Source organism: Corvus kubaryi, unplaced genomic scaffold, assembly GCF_017639235.1.
Source record: "Corvus kubaryi isolate FWS band 111438036 unplaced genomic scaffold, C.kubaryi_AGA036_p1.0 137, whole genome shotgun sequence".
Taxonomy (NCBI): Eukaryota; Metazoa; Chordata; class Aves; order Passeriformes; family Corvidae; genus Corvus; species Corvus kubaryi.
In genome coordinates this window covers 206,974-224,828 of record NW_024580671.1, presented here as the reverse complement: position 1 = coordinate 224,828, position 17,855 = coordinate 206,974, and the positions used below count along the sequence as shown (strand labels likewise).

Genomic DNA, 17,855 nt, shown 5'->3' with positions numbered 1-17,855 from the left:
GTGTGAAATAATGAGCTATCTGAAAACAGAGGAAAATCTTTTATTTATTATTTCTGCTATTTCACTTTATCATTTATATTATGATACTTGAATACCAGGAATAGGAAGTATCATTGGCTGCTTGATCCATTCTTATACCCTTCTTTATCATCTGCTGGAAGAACACAATACTGGTTTCAGCAGTCATTTTGTCTCATTGGGTCTCACACCCATATTCATAGCCAGCATAGTAACTTCCCACTCTTCTTGTCAATGTATGAACATTCAAGCAAAAAATGTCCCTTCCCAGGGCATGTTTCTTTGGTAGTAAGATAAAACAATACACTACTTGCTGATTAGAGTCATAGGAAGGACTACTGGATGTCATCTGGTCCAGTCCCTCACCTGGAGAAGGGCCTTGACATTAGACTGTGTTTCTCAGGGTCTTGTCCTTGTAACTTAAAAATATTGTATCACTGTAGGATTTTCCATTTTGCTTTGTTTCCCCATCAGATTGAAGAGACTGTAGAAAAAGTCTCTGGAAACTTATTTAGAGATGTGTTAAGAGCATAAATGGGATGGTCTTGCACTTGTTAGAGGATATAAATGTGTTTCCATATTCCCTTCCTCACACAGTTTTGTCAACAGCCTTCACTCACTATCCCCTTCACTGTCGTCAACATGTGGGACAGGAGTAGGTATAGACATGGAACAAAGAAAATCAGTTTATGATTATTATAGTTTTGTCTTCAAAATCCTCTTCTGTTCTTGCAGCCTCTCTGACTTGGCACATGGGTAGGTTTAAGTGGAAATTTAGTCCTTGTAAATTTTCTTTCAGACAGGCTTACCTGCAATTTATTCCACCTTTCTGTGGATGGCATTTTCTTGTAAGTTTTTTTACCAATGCTAACATTCCTGCCAAAGTCCTCTGTGTTTACATCAACTGTTCCCATTCAAGATTGGCAGGGATGTCATTAACTGTTTCTTATGATTTAAGTCAACTCTGTTTCCTTTTTATCTTTCTGCTGTGCTGGAGTCAGCAGGAATACATGAGGGGTATGTCTTGTGACAATCACCACAAACATACACCATAAACATACATTCCCAGAATGACTTCTGCATCCTGATTTTTTTTTTTTAAAGTTTCTATAGGATCAGAGATCTCCAAAATCCAGCTCAGGTTATGCAAGTGCTAAGACCAGAATGGACATAAAACTGATGTAGTTTAGCACTTTCTTATTTCAAAGCACTGAGAAATTCTAAAATCTCTGCTTTTGGCACATCAAACATCAGGAATGCTGGGAAAGAGTTGTACCACTTGAGTGGTAGCAGATGGTGATGTTAAGTTTGCAGATCATACTGAGCTAGCAGCGAGCCTGGTGCCAGAAACATAGGGAAAGCAATACAGATCCAGCAGAGACAGTTCTGTTATCAGCTCAGCAGGTGAGTCATTGTATGACTGAGAGCAACCCAAAGGATGATTTCATTTATTCCTATCCCAGTTCTTCTGAAACAAGCAAACAAAAACCTTAGGAATGAACATAATTTATAGTAACCCACTGAAGCCAACTGAGTTAATTGCATGCTAAATTTTTAACTATTAGCATGTATATTTTCTTGATCAAAACTATGTTTTCATTTTTGGAAGTGGCAGCTAGTTGTGATATGTTGGATGCTTTTAGAGCATGAATCTCTAGCTAGACCATGATCCAAACGGTTCAGTACCAATTTCCATCTCTTCCTCATATTTGTGAGGGCATTTGCCTTTAGCCTTTGATTACTTCAACTTTCCATCTATACATGCAGTCACAGACCTAGACTTATTAGCTTGCTTTGAGAATACCAAATAAAACATTAGCCTCAGAGCTGTAAGGGTTTTCAGGCAACTGCACGACGTTCCATTACAATCAGCAGGACTTCCATTGGAACAGTTCGAAGGCAGGGCTTTATCCCATGCAAAGATATTCTTGGCAGAGACTTTAATATGGCTAATTTATAGATACTTCTATTGTTCTATAATGATTTTACGAGTAACTAAACAGATATATCAAGGGCTTGTCTTTTTGCTAAGATGAAATTCTGAATTGGTGTTCCAGAATTACTGTTCTCTGTGAGCTCTCTGTGTGAACTAGAGATTAAAGAATTCTCAAAATCCAGTTTTTAGAACATGTACCTTTTAGAATGATTTTGCAATTCACAGAAATGTAGCCTCTAGAAAACATATTGCAAGTCTGTAATTATGGAAACACCCATGGGACTCTTTACTTTGGTGTTCTCAAGCATGAGCATGTGACAGGTGTATACCACAAAAAGACATATATGAAATAAAAACCACACTGAAGGATGTAGATTGGTCTATGGCATCTTCCAGAACCATCATTTGCTCACATCTGCAGGCATTTCCAAAGATGGCACCAGGGATTAAGACAGGAGAATTCCAAGGCAGAAAGACATTTTTGTAGGATAATTTTTTGTAGGGTAATTTACTCAGTGAGAGGGGTTATGAAAAAGTGTTAGTAACTTGGCCATGTTAGCAGCTCAAAGCACCCAGAAGAACATGAAGGTTCTTCAAGAAACCTGAGGTTGAAACCAGAAGCTAAGGATAAATCAGTATATTTTTTCCTATATTACTCAGAACTGCTTTAGTTTTAAAGGTCACAGTCTACCACCACTCATATAACTGTTCTGCTCACTTAACTGGAAGTTGTAAGCTACTAAAGTAACTGAAGAGAAAGTGTTGGAAAAAGGTATGCAGGCATTTGAACCCTGCCTGCATCTGCAGAGCATAAGGGTTTGGTCTTTCAGCTCTGCATTTCAACACTCACATTTGTATATGTCCATATGGAAATCAGCCTCTGCATCAACACGAGTCAGGCACACACAGGCTTAACAGACACTGCTGCAATTCCATCAGAGGTATTCCAGCTTTCATGCTGTATGTGATGCAAAGCAGCCTCCCTTCACTGCAGGTATAGGAAGGAAAATATAAACTATGTACAGGTAAACTCCTTGACATTAATTATGTTTTCCTGAAGTGTAACCATTACTGATGGCGTACATACAGAAAGGTGTTTCTAAATAACTTCTTTCTTGATTTTTGCACTGTGAAAAATGGGAATATTTCAGAAATCACAATTAAATACAGTGTACAACTGCTGAAAAACATGACCACAAGCTATTGAATCACAAAAAAAATCCCAGAAGAAAAAACCAAAAAACCTTACCAACTGATGTTTAAATTTGCTCTCTCATCAGAGCTATTTCTTGACTAGGACCCTAGAAAATATTATAATAACTTTCATTTGGAACTGCTTCAGACTTTTAAATGCATTCACTGCAGAAAGGGATTAGTGTGCAGAACACAGGTGGGAGGTTAGAGGGTATGATAATTTATTATATACCACTGTGGTTTGAAACTGAGATACTTTTGTATGAATTTCTTTTTATGGTGAAAGCTCTGAATTCAGTCAATTGGTGCATGTAAATTCTGTGCCTCTCCTTACTGAGTGCAAATCATAGTGTCTATTTCCAGGACTATTTTAATATTGTCCTGAGTAGTAAAGCTATATCGTTGTGGAAAGCAAGCCATTTGACTAATGGAAGCATCAAGTCAGGATTCAATTCTCAAACCTTTGAAAACACAAGTACCCAAAAAATCAGAGCTCTGCTCTTACAGTGATGATGTAACCTGTAAAAAAATTTGCATATTTTTTGTAGCAAATTTATCAGTGACCACAAACATGAGCAATTTTGCTCTAACTTCTGCAGATATTCTGTAAATATTAACCACTTTAAGCCATCTGAAAGGAAAAAAATATATTGCATAAAAATATAATAAAAAAGCAAATGTCTTCATCTCATTCATGTAAGCTGAATCAACAGTGCAAACAAAATGGAATTGACTGAACAGTTGGAATATCATGATATTGGTACTGCAATTTCTTTAGCAGAAAAGCAGACTTCAGTAAAGCCAGTAAAATAAAAGGAAGATTGTTACCAATAGCTCTTCAAAACGTGTGTCAATATGAACTGCATCTTTTTGTCAGGTGAATGGAAAGAAGAGAAGCATGCTGAATGCATTTGAAGGTATGTTCACCTGTAAAAGCAGAAACAGGAAAAATCTTGTGTCAACTTTCCTGAAAAAAATATACTGGTTAGTTTAAATAGCCTTGTATGTTCTGCAATCCTATAAAAAAGAACTGATTTTTTTTTTTTTTTTTACTGGAGATTGTATTTAAAATAGTTTCTTTTCTGCCAACCTTGTGTCTTATAAGATATTTATATTTGTTGTATTTACTTTTTTTCCCATTGCCTTTAAATTTCATCTATGTGAACTCTTAAAAATAATGCCTGGTGGCTGAAATGCTCTTCTGGTGTTTTTCTGAAGTTAATTTCATCAGGGTATTCAGTCTGAAAAATCTTACTGTCCTAAAAATTATTTCTTTCATAATTCTGGCCTGTATGAGGATGACTGTTCTTTTTGAGATTTGGAATGAAATGGAACATTCCATAAAACATTTGTATTTAAACCTGCATATGGTTCTCAGTTTGACTCTGGCAACCACGGATTTCTCTTCTACAAACTCCCCAATGCCTATTAGCTTACTTGTTTATATTAAATTTATTGCTGTTGGTCATATGGGATTTATATGGGATTCTGATTTAATTACCAAACCCTCAATTTTTCTTATTATCTTACTTATATTGATGGTCACAGCTAAGCCTTATTATAATGGTTGACAGAAATGCTTCATTATGAAGACTGAAAAAAGTGACATTAAGTACCTCATCCTTCCCTGGATCATAAGTTGTCTGTACTCTTTCTTCTTTCAGTGGTGGGCCTGCATTTTCTGTTATCATTTCTTAAAGCAATGAAGATGAATGCATTTTGCACATACACTTAAAAGCAATACATGCCTTAGACATACAGTGTTCACCTCATTATTTTCAAACGTTTCCTGAGAATCCTGGGCTTAGTGTTCGAAAGACTAAAATGCTAAGTCAGATTCTATTAGCAATGAAAATATTTAAAAAGCTAATCATAAAAGAATGGCTGTCCTGTCAGAGAATCTTCTTGTTACATGTTATTGCCAAGTCTAAAATTCACAACTTGGAATTAAATTTGATATTCAGTCTCAAGAACAAATGAATTCCCTAGTAAAATATTAATCCCTAGTGAGTAGGGTGCTACAAACTGAAGAGAAATCTGGGGAAAATGAATCCAATAACAACTGACATAACAGCCATATGTAGGTCAGGAACTGGAACTGCAGAAATTTTATATTACATTTGGTCTATTCTAATAATCCCTTCTCAGATGTGAAATTAATCTAAATTCTTTTTCCAAAATAATGAATTTTGCTTAATATAGAAGGATGTATATGTAGGAGAAGGCTTCTAAAGATAGAACTAATAATATTTCAACAATTTTATTTATCAGAAATGTTATTTGTGTCTTTTGGGGGTGTTAGTTGTTAAAAATATTCATTAATTAAAGAAGGCTCTTTTTCTGCAATCCATCTGGCTGTTCTTTTCCAGTCTGCCAATGAAGTCATGCTACAGAAATGGTGATATGACAGTTATTTCTTTGCCAACAGATGATACCCTCAAAATTAGATATTATGGCTTCACCGAGAAGTTCAGTCAGTAAGAAAGATATTTATTCCAATATTTTTTGGTGTTTCCCCCACATTTTTCTACTTATTTCTTTAAAAACAAGCAGAGTATTAAGTTTTTCCATACGCACCCACAAATGTTTTACATTTTATGTACAAAGAAGTCTGCCTAAAATTGTGACCACTTAAATGTAACTTTGACAGGAAAGGAATCTGATCTGCAAAGAGTCGGTGTATCTGCATGGTATTCATGTGTAGTTTATGTGGGTTTTACACTATCTGTTACGCTGATCTGCTATTAATGCAAACTGTTAAGCTTTACTGTCACAGGGATACTTCACACACAAGAAAATTAGGAGGTGATGCCAAAACCTTATCTGATTTATGTGTCAAAATTTGGGATAGAACCACTGGCTTTAACCCTATTTCAGCAGTGAAACAGTAACAGATTTGGGGTCACAAGTTCTGCTCTGCTGCTTGTACAAACCATGGCACAAAGTAAAGAACGATAAAGCTGATGGCTTTAGAAGTCCAGGTAAGGCAGCCTGCATGGAGGAGCTGCCATTCAAGGGTAGCTTTTAGTACTCAAAATGTGTTTGGTGAAGAGGAGCATCCAGAAGCCAGCTTGCAAACTATGAGCAGAGGTGTCTGTTGAGCGGCTGTCTTTGCTCCTTTCTGTATATTTTGCAAAAATTAGGTCCCCTGAGACGTTTCAAGATAATACTTTGGTTGTTTTAAAGAGTTTACTGTGAAGTCTGTTACACACTCTGTTTCATCTGACAGCACGAAGATGAATTTTAATGATGCACCTAAGACTTGTTTTGTTGAACTTCATGACCATGGTATATATCATATGAAAGTGTGGAGCTGTCTCCTCTTCATGTTCACAAGTCATTTCTACTGATGTTAGGAAACAGGCAGCAAAGATCAGTTTCAAGAAAGAGTTAAGGGTTTGAAATATTGATGATATTTAGCTCCTTAAATTATAAAGCAGACACACTTACATCACAGGGCTTTTTTGTTGTGATTATTATTTTTGTGTTTGTCTTTTAATTGTGGAAGTTTTTCCACCCAAGTGCTTTTTTGATTGACATAAGAAGCATCATCTTTCCTGAGCAGGCTAACTGGTTTTTACTGCTGAGTAATTCACATGAAATTTAATTAAGCCTTTGACCTGATGTCCCAGTTGCTTCTTGGCACAGGAGGAGTCTAGGCCACTTTGTTTCCTAGGAAACCAAAAAGAAAATCCCTGTTACCATTGCAAAGAATTTAAATTTCCTTGATTTTGTACAGCAAAATATCATGCTACAGTAGGTATAGTATTTTCTGTTCCTTACGCATTGGGAGGCTACAGTTAGTGCTCAAAGAGAGGCATTTGTTCTTCTAAGCTTTGTTTAACATCCAAAGAAATGCTGCATGATTTTTCTGGTTCTATGGATACTTGCTATGTTTTTCTTTACAATATGCCTTTACCCATTGAAACATTTCTGGTATTTTACTGAATGAGTCAATGATAAAGTTGAGTCAGTAGACATCAGCAAGAATTCAAATTCAAATAATCCAAATAGTTCACTTCTTAAAACCTGGATAATTTATTTTCTGAGGTGGAATTACTCTGTTCTGTGTTTCTGTGAACCTCTGAGAAGGTTACTCTGACATATCTCATGCTTTAGGTGAATGCTAAAGCAACTCAGCAGATTAATAACAAAAGCAGATCACAGGTTTTTTTCTGTTAACTTGCTGGATCAAAACCACAGCTGTAGCAGGCAGCAATGCTGAATTCCTTATACACCTTCAGTTAACATTAACAGAATTTAGCTTTCTTGTGTCAAAATAACAGAGGAAATTTTTCATGAGTATCATAAATGGGATAATTTATACTTTTTATATAATGAGAATAAAATTAAAGCAATTAGAATAGACTATTTTGGATTTATTTTTGGTCACAATGAGCTGGTTAGAGACCAACACTCACCACAAAAAAAAAGAAAAACCAGCTCAAATTTTTCCCCAAGTCTGTGTTCAACTGGCCATACCATTTGGCTTTAAATAGTACTATGCATCAACTAAATCTTCTCGTACGGCTGCATGTCCCTTATTCAGATTTATATCCATTATAAATCTATATGCACATAGAGGAAGAAGCTCTACTAGAGGGAGAAGTAAAGCAATTGCCAGTAAAACAAATCTTAAAGCCATTGCATTTTGGTGAGTTTCAATTGTGACAACAAATCAGAAGACTTAACATCAGTGAATACAGCTCATATGGACTTTGATCACTTCCAACAGATCACATTGCTTTGATTAAAGGATGTAAGAGAAGCCTTTATGTCTGGCTCTGTTGAAATAATTAGCCAAATTTTTATGGGCTCAAATGGGCCAGGATTTCATGCTTTAATGTCAGGAAAAAAAGAACAAGTCCTCTTGAAGAACTGATGCATTTGCTTTACAGTTATAGGAGTATACCTTTCCTATTGCAATCCTAAACAATTAAACATCAGAATAGCATTCAGTTAAAAGCTGGTGCTGTGAGAAGGGACTATCAGTACTTGTTCTGTTTAACTCTAAAAGGCCAACTCTTTTATTTAACAGGTTAGGTGATGATGTGTGTAGTGTCTTTTTACTTGTAGAAAGTTTTTCATCTCTTTTAGACAGGTGTATAGCAAGGAAGACCTCTGTCTTTCTACACACATTAGAAAAAAACACCTGCTCAGTAATCTTGGAGCTGTGGATGGCCCACTCCTGGAAGTGTTCAAGGCCAGGCTGGCCGGGGTTTTGAGCAACCTGGTCTAGTGGAAGGTGCCCTGCTCATGGCAGAGGATTTGGAACTAGATGGCCTTTAAGAACTCTTCTAACCAAATCATTCTCTGATTATTTGATTGATTGATTGTTCTATTCCATGATTAATGACATCAAGTGGTTCAACAATGACACAGACTGTACATCTGGGAGTGGAGACTGTCTCAGTGTTTTGAATTTGCAGCAGTACTTGAAAGAGAGTTGGTAAGAAGGGAATCCTTATGTAGCTATTTTTCTTGAGAGCTGATTTATCTTTCATGTTACTGTACTCATGGTCTTAGGCAATTGGCACATGTTTTTGTACATCAGTGAAAAGAACATAATGAACGGGACAAATGCTGGCATCTGAATTTATGGTTTGTGTTCTCAAAAATTTTCTTTCCTCTGTGAAAGTGTCTCCCTGTTCCCTCCACTGCTGTAAACTGTGTTAGCTCCTAAAATAACTTTAAAATAACCAGTATTATTGTAGTTTTCATCTACTGCTATAAATACATCATTCTGAGAAATATATTCATGTGATTTACCAATGCCATGAAATTTAGGATCTTATGAAATCTCAGCTAACTTTTCCTTGTATGGTTCAAAATACTCTCAGCATATTCTGTTTAAGGATAATGTAATTTGAGGAGAAAAAAGATTTCACAAGTGCATTCTTTAGCCAGTATCTATATTACCTTTTCTTTGCTAATTGCATGTAAAATCTGCAGATGCTGTGATTTTTAATCTTGCAATATTCTTAATGTAACTATGTATTTCTTCCCCTCCACCCTGAGCACCCAACTGATGTTATATATTCTAAAGCTACACATTCCCCTATTTGTATTTTGTGTTTCATATGGAGATAAGTGGGGATGAAATGTTTTGTCTTTGTGCTGAGCCCTGCAGCCCCAAACAGTTACTCAAGATTTGTCTGCTTCTGCTGCTGTCTAATCTCAAGTTGAAGCTGGAATGCGAAGTAAGATTTAAAAGGTTCATCATCTTCTTCTATCCCCTAAACACACAAACATCTTCAGTGCAGTTATTAAAAAAAACCCCACAGTCCTTCATCTGCTGTTAAAGAATCATTGCCTGCCCGTGTCAGCAATAAGAGAAGTGTAGAAAGAAGAGTGAAGGACTATTTCTCAAAATTGTCTCATAGATTTGTAAAACAGTTTCAGGAAATGATTCTTAATATTTCACATTATGTATGATGAGCATTTATGAAAACCTTCCCGAGCTTCTCTTTCTTCAGAAATGCACATGTTGAGTAAACATTGGTTTCATTTTTTAAAAGTTATTATTATAGAAGCATGTTGAAAAAGAATCCTGCAGCTGTTACCTTTTAGGAAAAATGTATAGCAATAGTTGGTGATATTTTCTCTCACAAAATGCTTAAATTTTTAGACACTTGTAATTTTGTCATTAAAGTGACAATATCAACCCAGATATTTAGAGGGTTGAGCAGGGTTTTTTTATTTCTTTCTGTTTATTTTTTCTCTTCCAATTGCATTAACAGCTTCCGAGTTTTGGGATGCCAGGATAATAGATTTCGAATTTTGGCGAGAAATGAAACAATAGTAAACATAGATTGGAATCAGTATGAGTGATGCTGTTCAATGTCAACAGTGACTAAAATTGCCTTCCAAATCACTGATGCTCTGTGGGTCTGTTTTCCTTAAATTAATTTCTGCTTTTTGAAGATCGTTAATTTAAATTACAAGTCATGTACCTAGTGACTCCTTCATCTGACTCACATCACCATTTCCAGAGCAACCTGATGATGCATGTTGTGGATGAATTCACATTTGAGGGCCACATTTCATATCCTATTCATTTCATTTTATTATGCCTACCCTTTTTACAACAAAGGGATCATTAATGTTTCAATGCTACTAAATGTAAAAAAAGGAGACTGTTAGTTTAATTTCAGCTTCTGTGAGTAGTCTTGGTTTTAAGCACTGCTTCAGAGCCAGTGACTGAGCACATTTCATCTTCCATACGAATTGAAGCCAGTGAAATAAGATACCTAGCATTTGTAAAGTCAGTTAAATACAGTAAGTGCAGTACATAAAAATATAATAACAATTGCCCTCTCATTTCCCTAGTTCTATATTTGTATAAAGATTGTGACAGATGGGAGGAAGGAAAGCCAGAGCTCAGAAACAAGAACTGTAAAGAAGAAAAGAAACAGCACAGACACTGTCTGCTCTTAGAGAGATGAAGAAAGTTAAGAATTCATACTCTCTTAGGCAACACAGTTCCAGAGGTGAGAGGTTGCAAAACTCTCAGATCTGTTTTGAATCCTCCTCCATTCTCAGGAGGCTTATATAGAAACACAACCCCAGTGTTTCACATTTATTTAGTTAAGCCTCCCTTCTTGTCATAGATGAACTTGAGATGAAATCCTGGCCTGAGTGAAGTCAGTGAAATATTTCCTGGCAACTGCATGGAACAGAGTGACACTGTATATGCAGTACACCCTCTCTGTTGCTTTCCTCCCTTTATCTTCAACACTATCAAAGTGTAAATATTTTCCTCTCTTTAATGACTGTGACTTCCTGGTAGAAGTTGTATAACAGTGTTTGCGCAAAACCATTCTATAACTATACGTAACACACAGTTCCTGAGACCAAGGTCTCAAAGGTATCTATCAGGAGATGTGGAAATATATTGTTACCTTAACAAGAGCTTATTTGATTGACAAGAAAAGATCTTTTATGGTGGTCTGTCTAACCTACTGAGCTAATGTGTTTCAATTTGCACAAGAGCGCCTCAAACTTGTGAAGGATTTGGATTGGAAATGTCCTGAAGGCTAAGGCCTCCATGTATGACTGTATAAAAGAAGGGGAAGAGAGCATGCTGATGATGGTTGGAAGGCATACTGGACTATTGGAGGTGTGAGATACCACATTTCCCTAAATCCCACCTTCTGTTGGGATTTGGAATAGTAGTTATTTGTTTCAATAGATACTATACCTGTCTTGTTTCCTAGGCAGAGCAACCTGCTTTCTGCAGCTGCCACACTAATAGCTGGAGCCTGCTCAAACCAAAAAACCTTTTCTCTCATATGAGAATTTACTTGCTCTGAATGAAACACTACTGGTTAGAGGCTGAGGTTAAAAGCAGCAAATCTAAGAATTACCTGACCTGTCTCCATCTTTGTGATATCTGGGTCAGGGTTTTCCTAGCTGCAAAACACTTTGAAGGTTTTGTTTGTCTTTTTGTTTTCTTTTCCTTTTCATGGTCACATTTCACTTTAAACATGGGAGCAATGTTCAGATTAAAGTTACTGCCCACTCCGGTGGTTCACTTTGCATGTGCTGATCCTCATGTAACATCTAAAGTCTAACACATACATTCTAGTAGAAATTAGGCTATGATTCCCGTGTCAGTCAAAACATTAGGAAAGAATTAAAGTTTTCAGTTCCCAGGGAGGATCACAGAATAATGTTAGGCCACTCACAGCCTGTCACTATCTGATATGCTAAGGATTAGGGAAAACTCAAAATTCAGGCTTTTCCAGATAAGGCAGACTACTTTGTGTAACAGTAGCTTCTTTCTTTCTGTGAAAAAATGAATTGAATATATTGCTTTAATCTTAGACAGATGAAGGCCTAGTGTACAAAGCCCTCAAAAATTCATCACAATGAGGGTAAATTGTGGTATTTCCTATCCAGTTAGCTGAACAGCAGCCAGAGAGAGTTTAAAATCAACAGATGGCAACTGCTTCACTCCTGTATCATCTTCTGCCTTATTTTACTTTGTCTTTCTGTTTTGGTTAGCTAGCCTGCAGGAATATAATCTCTTTAAATCTAGAAAAGGAAACCCTGCAATAATCTATCACCCCACGAAGTTATCCCTTTTTTTCCCTAATGTAACACTTAGAAATGTGACAAGTGACTGTTGTCCTGCCAAAAGGCAAAGCTGGAGACTGAAAGGAGCATAAAGCAGAAATTGTGAACAAAGAAAAAACCAAATAGCAAAAAATCAAGAGACATCAAAGTTCTCTATTCCATCTACCTGAACTGTGGCAAGATCATCTATATCTAAGGTATATATGAAAAAATATTTTATTATTTTACTCCCAAAGAGTGACCTGTAATATCTAGGAAGCCTGGCAGAATTCTTTCCTATTGTAAATTTGGATTTTCAAAAATCTTAACTTTTCAAGAAATTTTCATTTTTTAAATTTTAAAGATCATATTAACCACAGGGAGATAGAGCTAAGCAAACACTTACCACTCCTAGAAATCCTTTTTGCAACTCTTAGCACCCTGGAACAATAATGGATAGAAATCAATCACAGAACAGTGGATTGGAAAGGAGGACACTGAGGACTGGAAGCCACAACTGAGGCCTCCATTTCTGCCACAAAAAAAAAAAAAAAAAAAAAAAAAAAAAAAAAAAAAACCAAACCAAAAAAACCCCCAGTCTTTGCATCTCTAGCAGTAAAATCTTCTCTGTAAAGAAAACACCCAAGCGTATATTCCAGCAGAAGGCTCTCTGAGTTCAGCTGAGATCTGATTCATTACAAACTGATTATGAGCTTCAGGATTTTACATGTTGATCCTTATTAGCCCATTTAGGTAATGTACAGAGCTGCACTGCTGGCAAGTTTGACTGCAAAGCAGAAAGTCAAATATTCTTCTCTCTGTTGCTGTTAATTTTACCTGCAAGTTTCCATGGGTGCCTTTACTTTGACCAGCGTTGTACTTAAATCCTGGACAAAACAATATTCTCCAAAAGAATTAATATTGCATCTGAAGTCTATTGCACCTGATACCTTTGCATTTCCTTACATTAGAATCTCTCTAACTTGGATCCCTTGCCAAAGTGTTTTCAAATTGTTTGTTTTCTGCTGAAGCTTGTTAAGGGCTTTCTCTTTAAAATTTTTTGCTTAGTTATTCTTCAAGCATAATTTTTTTTTCTTAGGGTGAATTAATTCCTATGATCCCATTACAAATTCAAATCTGTTGTTTCATGCTAGTTTGCCTTATTTTATGCTAAATTGCATATCTTAATTGTGATTGTGCAGTCAGTCATTTTAAATTGAATTGGGTGCCTTGCTCACTGCCAGGTATACTAGGCTTCACAAACTCTGAGATTTGTGGCAGGAAGCCTGGATCCGTACAGTTGTGTATGCTTAGGTTCTGGTCTTGGCAAGGTATATTTTCACACCAGAATTCACTGATTGCCAAAATACATTGGCTTTTATCCTAGTCCTGTTCTAATCAGGCCACTGGCAACTCAGAAACTCATGAAATGGGAAATGGAAAACAAACAGATTGTTATTTTAATTCAATGCCAAGAAAGAACCTGAAACGGCAGCATATTCAGTTACACAAATGGTAGAAGGAATCTAGAAAAGAAGGCATTTGGCTTCCAGTGAAAGCACTGGTTGGAGAAATTTTAGAGAAAGGGTGCAATCAACAGGACAATACGTTATGAAAGTTAGATGGAACTGTGCCAGGGGCAGCTTAATACTATATGCTAAGGAGAGCTTAAAGTCAAATCAAATTACTGCCCTGGCTGCTTTGATAGAGTTTGTACAGATTCATCTGTGTGGAACACGAAATCTGTACAGATCGAAATCCAGGGCCTCAGCAGGGAGAATACAGTGCTGGGTCTATATCATTGACAGCCCAATCAGGACAGCAGCACTGACTGCAACGTGTAGAGACAGATCAGGTCAAGGAGGCAGCAAGGGCAGAAAAAACAACCTTATTGTATTACTTCAATTACCCCCATCCTAACTGGGCAAATGTCACAGGGGAGCATGAAGCAGAGTTAAAATGTTTAGGTTCTCTCTATGGTTGCTGATTGAGTGCTCAAGAGGAAGTAGCATCCTTAGCTTGGTGCCAAACTATATCCAGGGTCATGTTCAAAAATCTGTTTTCAGAAGTGCTGCTCTGTAAAAGTGGGCATGAGGTTCCCAGTGGGCTTCTCTACAGATCCACCACAGCCATGCTTAGCTTCAAAGACAACCATGTCAAGATCAGGGAGTTTGTTTAAAAGAAGAAGGAACAGCTAAAAGAGTATATCTTATTGGGCAGCACTAGAAGGACATGACCCTGCTCAAGGGAGAAACAGAGAAGTTCTTAAAGGGGAGATCTAGGGCTGCTTCCACAGAGGGAACAGCTAAGGACCTTTCACAGCTGGCTCAGAGGAGAAGTGACGGCGTCAACCAAATCGTGTGCGGCACTGAGAGGATGGAGGGAGGTTGACTCCATGATCTCTCCCAGTCAAGGAAAAACTGATGGTCAAATGGAGCTAAAAGAAACCAGGTTCAAAGCAAACAAATTGGTGTGGTTCTTCAAGCAACAGAGAAACATTCAGTCAGCTTCCTCACTAAAGAGTTTTGCAGGTGCAAAAATTTCAACATAGTTCAAGGGGAGACAAGTCTTGGAAGAGAGAGATTTTTTTGGGTTACCAATCATATAAGTCATAGTAGGCCCAGGAATTCTTAGCTGAAAATGTCTGGAGGTGGGAAAACTGTTAAGAAGAAATATCCTATAAGTTTGCTCTATTCTTAGTCTTCCCTAGGCATCTGTTTATGGCTACTGTTTTATTCCCCCAAGATACTTTTATTGTGCCAGGGGAAACATAAGAGTTCAGGGAGGCTCAAGGAAGAACCATCAAGTTGCCGGAAGACCTTATCCTGTCCTATTTCATCAGGAATGGTTATTGTTAGAGATAGAATAGTGGGCTCAATGAAGAGTTCACAGGGTCTACATTGCCCCAAACCAGCAAACCAATGTATTTTTCAAGCCCAAGAGGAAACTGGAGAGAAACAAGTTTAACCCTGCAAGTATGAGAGAGCAACTATACTGAGTCACCTGTCCTTGTGGCTGCTGCCTGAGATCTGGTCACAGCTGGCAGAGGCACTTTGGGGGGCCGGGGAGCACTGGTCAGCTCTTCACTCATCAAACCTATGCTCTTGACACCTGAATTCTAAAAAGGGCAGAGAAATGGGCAAAGCAGTAAGTGATGAAATTAATCAATTAATTTTTATAGGAAAAAACCCCACCTTTTTGATGAGTGCCCGGTTGTAATGGGATAGAAAAGCAGGAGAAAAATGCCAACCAGCTGTATGTAAGTCACTGGGCAGACTTTCAGAGAGCAGAATTTCTGCAGCTTTAGCAAAGTGCCAATCTCTGAATTCAGGGCAATAACATCAAAGACATTTGATGTTATTTTGATGTTCATTGGTAGTCCTTCAAGAATAATTTTTCAGCTAGAGTAGGAAAAATATGAAGACTCCTTCATGCTGTGTTTCAAGGCATCTCAGAATTTTAAACCAAAACTATGTATAGATTACACTAGGTTTGCCTTGGATTGACATACATATCGGCATATATTGTCTAAGGTACCTATCTGCCTTTGAACAGAATAGAACTTGATAATGTGAATAGTCACAGTCATTGTCTTTTCTTGTATTATTTTTGACTAAACATATATTCAGCATTAATTTGCATGTAACCTAGGAGTCTTAGCATGTTTTTTTTAAAAGGATGAAATCAACAATGTTCTATAGAAATTCCTTTTTTGGTAACAAGCTGAGGGCATCAGTGTCCCTGTTGCACTGTTTAATATTTATCTTTAGAATTCTAAAGAAGTTTATAATTTTTTAGTAAGCTTAATAAGGGAGGCCAAAAGTACATAGGAAAGCCCTTTCTTCTTTTAAATTGAAAACTGTTGTGCTTTTCTGCAATAGATTATTTTACTGTTTTCAGATAGCAGACCACACACTAATTTTCTTTCTCAAAAAAAACCCATCTCACATTGCATGACCCAATGAAACAAGCACTAAAAACAAGTATCTGTTGCTTGTATATTTTACTTAATTGTTTTGTAAGAAAGAAGCCTGCATAAAAGCTTGACCTTTTGAATCATTTCAAAGATTCAGTGGACAAGTTGAATCTGATATGTACTTCTTTATGTACTTCAAAGAGCTTGCTTCTTTAGTAAGTGAGTCATTACTAAAATTTACATAGGAATTCAGCAATGAGGTGCAGCATGTTCTGTTTGTAATTATGTCATGAGTATAATTATCAAACTCAGTGAATGCACGCATGTACATTCCCCTTTATGAGAAGGCAAACATCAGTGTTTGGCCATACTTCATAACATTATCTGTAGGGCTCATTCATTTTTTTTAATTTTTATTCAATATTATTGTAAGTAAAAAGACTAATTATTGCAAATAATGCATGTCAATAATGGAACCTCTCAAGGAAAATACCTCATAATTACTGTACGCCTGAGCTGAAGAGAAGAAAAAGAAACAAAGCTCCAGATCTGTTTTATAGTACTTTCATCAGATGAAAGGAGATCCCTATAAACACCATGACCAAAAGCTCGTCTGTAGTCTTTATATTCCTAGCCTTCTTGGAAGCACTGGTAAAACTCCCTATAAACTCAATTATGTTCCTGCCAAAATTGTGTGCCAGCAAATACGAGATTCAGCTGGTAATGGTCAAAGTTATACCAATTTGGCTTACCTTTGTTATAAAGTGCAATGAATTCACAAAAAAAAGGACCAGTTCAAAGAAAAAACGCATTTAGTTTTTTATATGCTTTCATATATTTCAGTAGGATGAAATGAAATCCTGTGGAAATAAATGGAAGAGATTTCACTAACTTCAAAGAATTTGAACTAAGTTTGTGGTTTGAAATCATTAATGTAAACGTCAAAAAAAATTCTGGCCACGAATAAAATGATGAAACAAAATGGATGTAGATTGAAAAGACAAATTTTCAAGGTCCAAATACTCTCCCAGTTACTCAGCCTAATTAGACTCTTATTGTTGCATAGACACATTCATTTCTTCAGGACTACTCAAGCTGTTTACAGTATTCCACAGCAACAAAGGCAGCAAAATCTCCAAATAAAATTAGCCTGGAGAAAAGAACCTGCATTTTTACTTTTATCAAATTAAGTTTCCATAAACATTGATATGAGCAGTATATTTTTTTCAGGGATGCTGGCAGGAACACAGAATGGGAGGAATAATCTTTTAGATGGACTGCCCTGGGACAAGTTTACATAGGCAAATTTTGCACTACAAGAATGAATTTGTAAACACAAAATCATCAATTTTTATTTAATAGCAGTTCTTTCAAGGACAGAAGAGTGCATTCAAAACTCATTTACTAGACCTTTATTTCATCACATTTCATTCAACACAAAAACTAAAATACATACTTGTTAGCGAGGCAAATACTGTCCTTTAGGGATATACATTTTTAGTGAACTGAACTTCAAAACTAACTATTCTTTTGAATTCTAAGTTCAACATTTTATTTCCATTTCATCTAAGCATATTTAATAATAAAAAAATTCCAAATACTAAGGAGGTATTTTCTGTCTGAAGCTAGTTGTAAAACCCAATCCACCTCAGTGTCACTAAAATAACAACAAAAAGAAAATGCAGCCAAGGATTTTTACTGCTGCTTATTTTGCACAACTGACTTGAAAGCACT

The 17,855-nt window shown here is 36.5% G+C and overlaps 1 long non-coding RNA gene across 1 annotated transcript in view; it reads right to left on the bottom strand.

Annotated features, from left to right (window-relative positions):
• Positions 1–17,855, bottom strand: part of LOC121659485 — a 124,316-nt gene that overhangs the window by 21,339 nt on the left and 85,122 nt on the right. Inside the window, exons 3-5 of the long non-coding RNA XR_006014346.1 lie at positions 12,612–12,646; positions 6,769–6,820; positions 3,977–4,075 (exon numbers count right to left, since the gene is read on the bottom strand). This is a non-coding gene — a long non-coding RNA (uncharacterized LOC121659485). The remainder of the gene's footprint in view (positions 1–3,976; positions 4,076–6,768; positions 6,821–12,611; positions 12,647–17,855) is intronic.